The sequence below is a fragment of the Teleopsis dalmanni genome, chromosome 2 (genome assembly GCF_002237135.1).
Source record: "Teleopsis dalmanni isolate 2A chromosome 2, ASM223713v2, whole genome shotgun sequence".
Classification (NCBI taxonomy): domain Eukaryota; kingdom Metazoa; phylum Arthropoda; class Insecta; order Diptera; family Diopsidae; genus Teleopsis; species Teleopsis dalmanni.
In genome coordinates, this window is record NC_051847.1 from 8,437,898 (window position 1) to 8,449,844 (window position 11,947).

An 11,947-nucleotide genomic window follows, 5' to 3' on the forward strand; every position below is an offset into this window, starting at 1 on the left:
AAATCATTCAACAAAGTGATGGATGATGGATTGCCAACATTGTCTTGCAAGACCGCGTTTTTTACTGGGCAATAAACGTTATACGTATATATATACTAACACATTTACAAAACGTTGTTAAAATTTTTCTTAAGAACTTTGAAATTGAATAAATCTTAGCTGTTAGATTCATAGACAATATTATAATTATACATACATGCATTGTTTGATAATATAGAGTACTCATAATGTGTATCTAAATACTACAAACATTCTTTAACTTTTTTAAAGTTAATTATCAAAGTCAATGTACCTATACTCAAATTTGTAAGTAAAGTATATACTGTTTTACTCTATGGACTGAAACATATATTATACTCTTAATATAACTAACTATTGGTTTCAACTTTGATTTTTAAATAATATTTTTTACATAAACGCGACAATATGTTCTAATAAATTGTTATTACAACCAATATTCAATACGTGTTTTTAAATTATTACTGGGACCTAAGCCCAGTTCTTAAGCGTAGTTTGAGAAATTGAAAATGTTTTAGAAAATCGAGTTTTATTTAAATTTCAAATACTTAAGTTACATTTTCAAAATTAATTTTATTTAAAATAAATAAGCTATAACAAAGACTATTCAATGTATTATATACTCATTGACTACAGTTTGTAATAAATCAGCAATTGATCGGAATTCAAAATAATTGAGTGATTTGATAAAGTGCTCGAAACTGTTCTTTTAGTATATACATATTGTAGTTATGGATCTGGAGTAATTAGGTAGTATTTTTTGACATAATATTTAATATAATAATATAATATGCAATAAATTTATCAATTTGACATATTAGATGTGGAAAAGTTTTTTTAAACTATTAACGTATCACTTTATCACTCTTAGATATATTATAATCTATCATTACACTTGTAGTAAATATATAAATATATAAGCAGAAAGTAACAAAAAAATCAGGGTTTTCTTTATTAAAAACATTCCATTAAGAAATTTCAAAGCGTATCTGAGATATTGTAGAGCAATAAGAAAGTGCAATATATCTGACCAGTTTTCCAGTTGAGGACACTGACCATTATTCTCAAAATAAAAATTATTTTTTACAGTTGATTGCATTCCTAACAAAATTTTATTTTATTAAAACTTTTTGTAATAAAATTATATTAAAATAATAAAAATTTTCCAATGTAAAGCTGCAAATCGCTCAAGACACATATAATTGAGAGCAAGGTAGTTTACTCAGTTGAATCAATTATTAATTAATCATAATTACTTAAAATTAATTTAGTATTAAGTCTGTTTTTTTTTTGTTTTAATAATACCTGCATTTCATCATTGTTTTTTTTATTGTAAAAATATTTATCATGTCAACTTTATCACATTAGCATTTTTCAATTTATACACCGAATTCCACGTACCTGAACGAAAAAAGTATTCAAATTAATTAATTAAATTTAAATTAAGAATAAAACAAGTAATGATTTTGTTTTGTTATAAATGTATTGTGAATTTTACTTCCGCACACATGGGATGTTTTCCGTTTAAGATACTCGAATCTTAAATATTTTAAAAATTTGAAACACGATTCGAAAACGCAAAAATTTGTTATTCATGTCATATTAAATATGCAGATTCAATATTTATAGTTTTTCTACTTTGTATTTCATTATTGAAGTTTATGTATAGTTGAGTAGGTAATTATAGTATCTACCATCTCTAAGTATAGGAAACTTATTACTATTCTGTGGCAGTTTACTGAAGTTATCAGGTAAGTGTCAAGTTCATCTTAAGCTAAGTAATATGAGCATTTACGAACATAAATAATTGCACATATCATACTATAATACCTGCACATATAATATATAAAAATAATGCAATAAAAATATTTGTATGAAATAAAAATAATATAATACTGATGATTACAAAATAATAATAATACGAGTATAAGCATGCGATGTGTGTCAATTCTTTAAGTTAATCAATTGTAGACTGAAGATTTTTAGACTAAATTCAATGGCATGTAACACAATTACTTTGTAACATAGTAATAAATTAAGCTATCTTCCTTTACAGATGGTAATGGGCTGACGCAAGTATTCAGATCACCTTATAATCATTGGTTAACTAAATTGATTTATTCATTTCTGTGTGGACTCTGTGTGGATCGCAATATAGACATTTTTATAATAATGTCTGTACTGTACTGGATAATGTTTGCCAGTACAACTTATGGGAAACATTGATTTCTGGCTCTATAAGTTACAGCAAATATATGTCATTATATAATATAACAGCGCATTGAGAATCTAAATCAGTTTTGAGAACTCCAGTGTGGAGGAAGTATACTCGAATTTTCATATATCGGAAAATGAAATGAGGAGTTGAGATAGTATAAGAAACGAAAATTTTGAATCCAATTCTTATTATGATTTAGAAACTTTTTCTACCTTAATACCAGAAACCCACAAATAAATTGAACTCAGATTTATATGTTTAATGAAATAAATTATTAATGTCGTTATAACATATAGAGCTGAAGTTTGAGAATACATTGTCATTAATCGGATTTACATATGTTTAGTACAAAACTACCTTTAGTGGTTGCTTAGCTTATCTTATCTAAACTCCTAAAAGATATAAAGAGATACATTAAGAAACAACAAACCTGCAGTAATCAGAGGATACTGGAACAGTACGTTATGTTAAAAGTATTCGTCAGTTGTCGACTTCAAAATTAATTTCATTTTATTAATTATAGTTGTCGGATCCACGGATACGTGAGGATGATATGGGACACTTTTGATTGGTGTACCATTAGTATATTTATCATTAGTATATTTCAACTTTAATGAAATACTTTATCTATCTTATGCCTTGTTTGGATCTTTTTGTATAGTAAACATGGCCATTTAGTAATATATGGCAATATTGCTCCTTAAATAGTATAGCATAGTATAGTATACAGATTAAGCCATACTATGCTTGTATTGCAATCTTCTGGCTATTATATTTATTTTTTTGCCGGAAGGCACGGGATAATAAGAATGTCAACACGATACTGCACATTAAATGCCCATATTCAATGGGTTCTTAATATAACCAGTAGAAAAGAAAATTTAAAAAGAACTATTTAATAAAATTAATTCTGATTGTAGTTTTATCTAATGATGATTGCTTATTTTTATATGATATATGTATTAATTTATATGCAGTTGAAGCCTAATAAATACATACATATGTATGTGTATGATTATTATTGTAATTAAATCGAAGAGTAAGAAATTCAAACAAAATACTAACGTTTAAAAATGGATTAAATTGAAGCGAAACTAATTAAAAAAATCATTTTTAATTATATTTCCGTGCTCTCGTAACTACAGTGTGTTTTTAATTAATTAAATAAATTTTAATATTAATTTAATTAATATTTATAAGCAAAATAAACAGTCGTGAAGAGCTACTTAAGAATATTAAAATTAATTTTAAATTTGAAATAGAAAATATGTAATTATCATTTTTATATAAAAAGATAACGCTACGATGTTGATACTCATGACAAGTACTTCTACTATATATAGCATAGCACAATAATAACATATAGGACATTAGATAAAGAAGTAATTATTAGTATATAAAATTATAAAACACTTTTAAAAGCTTTTAGATAAACAAAAATAACCTTTTGTGTCCTTTTGAGTCATTATAGCAACAAAATGTTCAACAAAGTATTAGTCAGAAATCAATATATATTTCAGAGCAATAAAATTTATTATGAGAAGTAAAATTATATTCAGAATACATAAATTTTTTTATTAATAAATTAATCAAAATATGTATATATGTACATATTTGCATTACATTCTAAACTATTTACAAATTCGATATTTGAAGGATACGTTTTGTCTGATTGAGAACGTATGTACACATCTCAATCGTTAGCATAAATTAACTATCTATGCTTGTAAGTAAGGTAAGTGCAATACTATTTATATATTCATCTGTATCTTACCTTTTATCTGTCTGTTACATGGTAACTATGAGCAATTGCTGGCTATATATTACGCAAGTACGGTAATAGGATTGCGTCACTAGTCACAAGTTACCCACCTTTTTCTGATGCTTCACTGGACGCCTTTTAACCAATATGTTTCTCAGATTCACAGTTTGTTTTTTTTTTGTTTAAATAAATTATTGTGATCAGCAGTTGTACTCGTACTCATTGTGGGTTTATTTAAGCTTCAATTAAGAGATTTTCAATGCTCTCATGTCTGTGGAATTCGCAAGTAATTTTTAACGAAAATAACAAATTCATTTGTTTATATAATTTCGCCAACAATTTCTTAACAACATTTAGTTAGGAGCCATATTTTTCCTACATTTGTTATTCAATGTTCGATATTTTAAAATTTATTGTTTGACCTATATCTTTATATTAGATACAAAATTATTATTTATTTAAAAATAAATTATCGATATAGTACTTTACATATAGATAAATCTATATGTATATAATATATATATATATATATATGTGTATATATAAGCTAAACTCCGCCACGCTTTGCTCTGGATCAGTTTGATGTTAATTATTAGGAGAATATTACGCGTAAGTGGAAACAGAACTCGTCTAGAGTGAGAGTGGGAGATATGGTAATAAACTGGGAGGATAGCCAATATTCAAAACCAATATTCAAAAATGAAAATCTCAATACTAAGAACAGAAAGCTGTTATATAACCAAATAATTTGACCATAACTTCTATATCATAACTTCACTATTCGCCAGCTAGAAATTCCACAAAGCCAGGCTCTGAGAAGATTTTTCAAGGTACCATAGTACAATAGGATGAATGGCATACTCAGGGTCAAAATTGATCCGATCAAAAAATACATAAGTGATAGAACCCTGAAATTATTTTCGAAAACTGACAGGCTTACCAACACCGCGTTATCAAATCTCAGAATGGTTACGGAGTTCTCCGGGAGGTATGCAGATCTGAAGTTATTTATTGCTTAGACTCACGAAGTGATAAACAATAATCCAGTCAAGGCGTAAAGAGGGGTTATGAAGAAATCTCGCAGTTAATACAGAGTAAAAGTGCTCAAGTGCACTGACTCAACTAGCATAACATAACTAGACTAACATAATAATATTAGGAAAGTTAATCACAGTATTCTAGTGAACATAGACATCATTAGTGAATAACTAAGCTGAACTAAATTATTTATTATAATATATGTACATATGGAAATTCATAGGTGCTTTTTTAATCCGCTCTCAGTCAGTCAGTTAATTAGTTTGTAATCTATTAAGCCAAGCCCCGAATAATAGTTAAAAACTGCAAGATTTAAATGATAAAACTGAAAAAACGTGTTAATTTTCCACTACAATAAATCAATTATTTCTCACAGTTTCGTAAATTAATTAATTCTTTATTCAATATTGTTTATATCCGGTGGTGTCGGCAGCTTTCATTTAAATTCTAAATGAAATTAGAATGCGGAAAGAGTTTTGTGAGTAGTCATTATTGTCAATTTTTATTTGCAATTTTGCAATTTTTTTTTTTGTGTATTTTTGACGTAATGCAATAATTTTTGCATAATTTTTAAAATCTTTACCGGCTGCAACCTTCACACGTTACGCTATTGTAAAAATACTGCATTTAATGTATTTTTGTTTAATTTTTTTTTCTATAAATCATGTAATATCTAAAGGTGCGTTGTTCATTATTGTACCTGCTGATTTCATACAAATATACATATATACATACATTAAATTTCACTGCTTTTATTATAATGAATTTTAATTTCGAGTCAAAATGTCATTTAACTAATATAATTAAAAAATCTGGGGATTTTCGGATATTACTGGTTCCAACTAAAATTTCAAATACTCGTAAAATTCAACAAAACTGAATCTGAATTTTTAATTTTAAAAAAATTAATTATAAATATATTTTAAGTATTGAAACAAACTTAACATTTAATATATTTATACAGATTTTTTTGTGAAAGTATTCTCACTGTTTTTAAACGCTGTTAAATAGCAGATTTTTCTTTTCTTTTATAAAGTATGAGCAATTTCTTTTATAAAATGGAGGTGTTTTTTGTGCTGTTTTTATTTTTTCATTCGAGATGTTTCATAATAAAATAGTATTGTTCTGACCTGAATATTGAATATTGCTCTAACACAACATGTGACGTTAGGTTAGGTTCAGAAGGCGCATGTTGACAGTTGTCAGCACTTCCATTTGGAGACACATATTGCACATTGTGATGCCCTCAAAAATTTACCGGAAGAGGCGAGTTACTAACTTTTATTATCCCTATTAAACCATTTGGTTTTCCAGATGAAATTAAGGAGACCTGATAAGTTCGCTTTCGTTATCTCTTTCAAGCCAGTGAAAAAGCGATTCCCAAGACATTGAAGTAGTCTTATCTGCAGTCCTGGACAGAGACACAGAAAGTGGTTGATAAATTCCATCTCTTCTTCATCTTGGTAACCCTGCATAATCCATTTGTTGGAACTCGCCACCGTTGGAGCATTGGCGCAATGGCACAGAGCTCCGTTAGTATTCCAGTAAGTACACAAACTGCAGATTTGCTGAAAGCTAATAGACTTTTTGTTTTGTTTTTATCCAAACTAGGAAATAAGGTTCTAGCGATCTCATAGTATTTGAGTTAGCCCATAAATTGTTGAGAGGTCTGCCTCTCTAGACGTTACCCAATGTTAGAGACGTTACCCAACTAGTATGTAACATAGTAAGTAACATTACATTAAATTACTTTAATATAGAATTTATAAAATATATAAAATTTCTCAAAGTTATTTATTTGATGAACCCTAATTTATCATAACCCTGATTTGTCATATTCATAAATTTATTTGATAAATCATTTCCAAAATTTTTAAGAAGAATCATCTGATTTTAACCGATTATTTACTAATATTCTCGTTATTTGATAAGGACTGAACTTTAAATGATTCTATTAGATAAAATCTTACACAATCTAGAAAAACATCTAAAATTTTAAAGAATATCTAAAAAATGTTAAAAATTCTGATGTATATGTACATAACTGAGATAAATTGATTAAATAAAGTACTGTCATTTTCTGCACTTAATATTTATTATTAACATATAATATAAAATAATATAAAATTTTAAACCAATGTTCTTATTGTTCGTGTGATATTTCTCACGATTACACAGGATTATTACATATAATATAAAATAATATAAAATTTTAATACAATGTTCTTATTGTTCGTGTGATATTTCTGACGATTATACAGGCCGAGAAAAAAACACTCCATTTGACATGATTTCGATCGAATGTCTGACTCAGAGTAAGTGTTTTGTTTTCGAGACATGGATACACATTTCTCATTCCTGTGAAAATAAAAACCTGATAGTCTTGCCGAAAAATGCGAAAATATGTTAATGATGTAATTTTACTGGTTTTTATGTATAATAATAATTCATAAAAGAGCTCCTGTACTTGAGATATGGTAAGATTTGTGATAAATGTCAAATATCATAAAATATGAAGGTGACTTTTTTTGCTTGAGATGCAAGAGCGCTTTGCAACATTATATTAAATGTCATGGATTTATATTATCATAATTTGTATTATTATATACTTGTGTAACAATATATTTTGACATTTCATATTTGCTGAAAATTAACATTTTCTTAAAACTTAATAATATATTAAAAAAAATAAAGTTGGCAATATTTTTACTAAGAAAATATCTTAAAACTATCAAACATCCAGATTGATGAAAAAGTTTCCATAACTGAAATAATTGTTTTCCATGATCACATAAAAACTTGTTCTAGAAATCATACTAAAACAAATGGTATGGTAACTCCTAAGGTATCAATTAAATTCCAAGTTAAATAGCTTCAGTATTGTAAGACTAAACGCAATTTCATAAAGTATACCAAGTAAAATAATTAGAGGTTCATTAATAGTGTAGCAATCAGACTAAAATCCATAAGCTCCTAGCATGTCATCTAACAGGCTCTAAAACAACTTCGCGAACTACAGCAACAATAAAAGTAGCAAATGAGCGTAGTTTTTGGTTTTTGAATGAATTCTTTAGATGCGGCTAGACACGATTTTGTGTGAGCTCTAATGTCTGCTGAAAAGAAATCGAGCTAAATAGGCAATTTACTCTTTACTCAAACTGCATACGTCTATCTGCAATGCATCAATTTGGTTGTAGCACTATTGACTGATATCTGTCACGATCAACAACATTCATACATAACAACACTAATGCGCAGTGTTTACTATTTAACCATCAAATGTCGTTGGGAATCAATAGTTGTACTACTAACAATGTCCAAAAACTGTTTTTAAACTGAAACAACAATTTGCAAATATACAGGGTGTTATAAATATATATATATATATATATAGGCATTAAATCGTAAAGATATGAAATTATGTTGTCACTATTAGCTAGTTTAATATTAGTATATCTAATAGTAAAGCAATAATAAGTATGGTTTTCAGTCCGTGAGTTCAATTGACTCTTTCGCATCGTTTTGAAAAGACATTCTCTTTTGAATGTTTAAGTGAAATTTAGGGTTAATTTCAGACCATACGGTTTAGGAATACATATAATTGGTTGAAGTTAGCTTCCACTAGCACTCCAAGTTATGAAACTGCAGTTTAACTATGACAGTTATTCTCTACTACTAAAAAGCAAGGCATACAGAGAATAAATGAAGAATAGTTATGTAATTATTATAACTAAGATAACTAAGAATAGTTATCGTCTATTCTTCAATAGTCCAGAAACCAATAATAGCTGTCGCCAGTCCAGAAACAAATTTTGTATTACTGATCATAAATCCTAACGCCTGCTTAAGATTGTAAGCGAAAGACTGTCCCATCTCTGAAAGACTGACCCATCTGCGATTATCTATTTGAAAATATTTGATATTATAGCTTTTTTAACCACATTGAAGCCATATTACTAGTTTTGCTAGAGCTTCATATATGACAGATCCTTTTCCATGCGTACACTGTTTGTTTATTCTCTGTTTGATAATATTCTCTTGTCAATTTCTTCATTTATGTCATTGCTACGGTTAGTAATTGATCCTAAGTATGCAAAGCACTTAACTAACTCAAAATTTGTAAAAATAATATATTAAGACATATTAAATACTTTTAATTCGAATTCAGGACTTTCTTGAAAATTTGAGATCTGAGAACTTTAAGTACATACATTTTATTATGCTATTAGTAGTTAAATATTTTATAGTATCACGTACTGAACTGAACACCTTGTAAGATCACAAATGCGCATAATTGACTACCTATCGTATGTACTCGTATTGCCTATACCATTAACAACTACAACAACAAATGTCTACGAATCGCTCTGCCGTATACAATTTTAACGCTTTTAATCTGGCAGAGACTCTTTTTTGAATATTTTTATATCAAAAACATAATAAAAATTAAATATCTGTTTAGTTTTTTAATAATCAGTCACTAAACGGACGCGAAACTGGCAACAACAAACAAAATCCAAACTGAGCAATTGCCATCGACTGAAATAATTGAATCGCCGGTGAATGCCGTGACCGCCTAATAAAAAACCTTTAAAATTGGCGCGAATTTTTTTTTTTTTGAATTAATTAAAAATAAATATTTAATAAAAATAAATAAATAAAATTATTTTAATTGTTAAGAAAATTAATTTTTTAATTAATTTTTAAGTACGAAAATATATCAATGTGAATCGAAAACTAATATTATCGAAAATAATTTCAATTAGTATCAATAAATAAATTAAAACTAAATAAAATATAAAAATAGAAACTGTTACAAAATTAAAAATAATAATAAAAAAATTTAATTACACACGTGATTGTATAATAAACAATTTATAATTATAACATTCATAAAAGTAAGTTATCCATGATAGATGATAATGATGAATACTGTTGTATATATCAAATGCTATTGACTATTGCAGGCTAATAATAAAGTATACACTTAACAGTACATTTTAAACATTTTATAGTACGAAAAATAAACAATCCATTGAGTGTTGTTACCTGGAATGTCTATAAAATAAAAGTAGTTACTTCATTGTATCATTAGCGGCTTATCAGTTAGCGCCCGTCTTTAACTGCAACTTCTTGAGGTCTTATCTATGCGTTGTGAATGAAATTTCTTAATTATTCAGTTTATTACATTTTTGTTCTAAATTCAAATAATAAAATAATTTTAAAACATTAATGTTTTAAAATAGTAATAAATATAAAATACATTTATTCAAATTTGTGTCAGTGAATTAACTTCTACGAAAGAGCTACTGAATTTAAATCACTATAATTTCCGAACCAAAATCATATTTAATGAACTATAAACTGGAATAGTAAACCATAGAATATTTTATACACTTCTAGTACCTGTGGCTTAAAAAGCGCGTTCATTCTTACAACTACGGGAAGGCGTTCCTCCTACTAGAACAGAGCTGAAGCTGACGTAGGTTAACTGAAAAGTTTATTACTATATGTCTACGTTACCATCTCAACAAGATAAATCTATTTGAGAGTATAGAATATCAGCTCTACTTTGAAGCTGATATGTTTACAGTCACATTCTTTCAGGCCATGCTTCTTTTATCTGCGTCAGAGGGAGAATTCTAAGCCAAGAACTCTATATCTCCATAACAAAAAAAAATATCTATATCTCAGTTTGTAGCACAAAAGATCTACCATATTTCAGTGCTTCGCTTCACTCTATTCTAAGAATTTAAATATATATTTCTTTTTAAATATTAAGGATTTTATTATTGAATTTTTTTTTCGTAGACTTTTCTTTGATTCATGTATCTCAGTTCATGTTGAAAGTCGTCCATATTATTATATTTTATGTGTCTTAGAGCCATTAATCATTTAAAAATGGTGTACTATATTAATTGATAACATCTTTCTATTCTATTTATTCTCATTCGTTCATCATAATCTTGAAACCTAAATGCCGTATTCATTTGACTGTATATTTTAACAAACAACAATAAAAACGCTTATTCTAGTAATTGTTAAATTTTTTGCTGAAGGATCATGACGACATATATTTTGAATTTAAGCCACAAACAAAATGAAGATCATTAAGCTTTAACTAATCTTTATAGAGATGGATTATAAACTATGTATAAATATTATTATTTTTTAATTATTTTATCTATAAATCTGAAAAATGTTCTTTATACGTCATTAAAATTAGTCTAAACTGGATCGTTCCGGAAAACAAAGTTATTTTGAGACTTAAGTATTCATTGTTATATTTGCATATATAAAAAATTGCAAATGTTAAATTTATTATTCAAATTAAGCATAATGAATAAATCTGGAGGTCAAAGCACAGCGATTAGTGAGTTATTGTATCTATAGATATTTAATATCAAATAAATGACGATGCCACAGCTCATCAAATGCATACAAAATTAATATTTTTCTGAATAATTTCTATTAAAATAATTAAATTTGGAAAAAATGAATCTAATAAAATTTTAAAGAACACGTTGAAGTATCTTATAGCATAGATAGAATTATAAATTTTGACTAATAATCTTATAAAATTAAAAAATATTCCTATACGTGAAAAAAGTTAAAAAAATATTTAATTTAATTTATTTATAATTACACAATTATAAATTTGTATAAAATTAGTTATTTGCATTGCATTTAAAAAAAAAATTAATTTTATGGTTTAATAAAAAATAATTTAATTTAACAATAAATTATCAAAAATTAAAATTTTTGTAAAGTGTTTTCCTTTTTTTTAGCTTCTTTCTTTTTCAGTGCTATTAGTTAGCACTTTGTTACGTGACACTTTAGCGTTAAGTTAAGCACTATCTGCAAGTGTTAGTGGCATAAATGGCATTATTGCATATTGAATTTTTTTTTTT

General features: G+C 26.9%; 1 protein-coding gene across 1 annotated transcript in view; it reads right to left on the minus strand.

Annotated features, from left to right (window-relative positions):
- The window catches only part of LOC119685058 (protein sine oculis-like), a 74,614-nt gene that overhangs the window by 4,980 nt on the left and 57,687 nt on the right, over positions 1–11,947 (minus strand). The gene's annotated exons all lie outside the window — the stretch shown is intronic.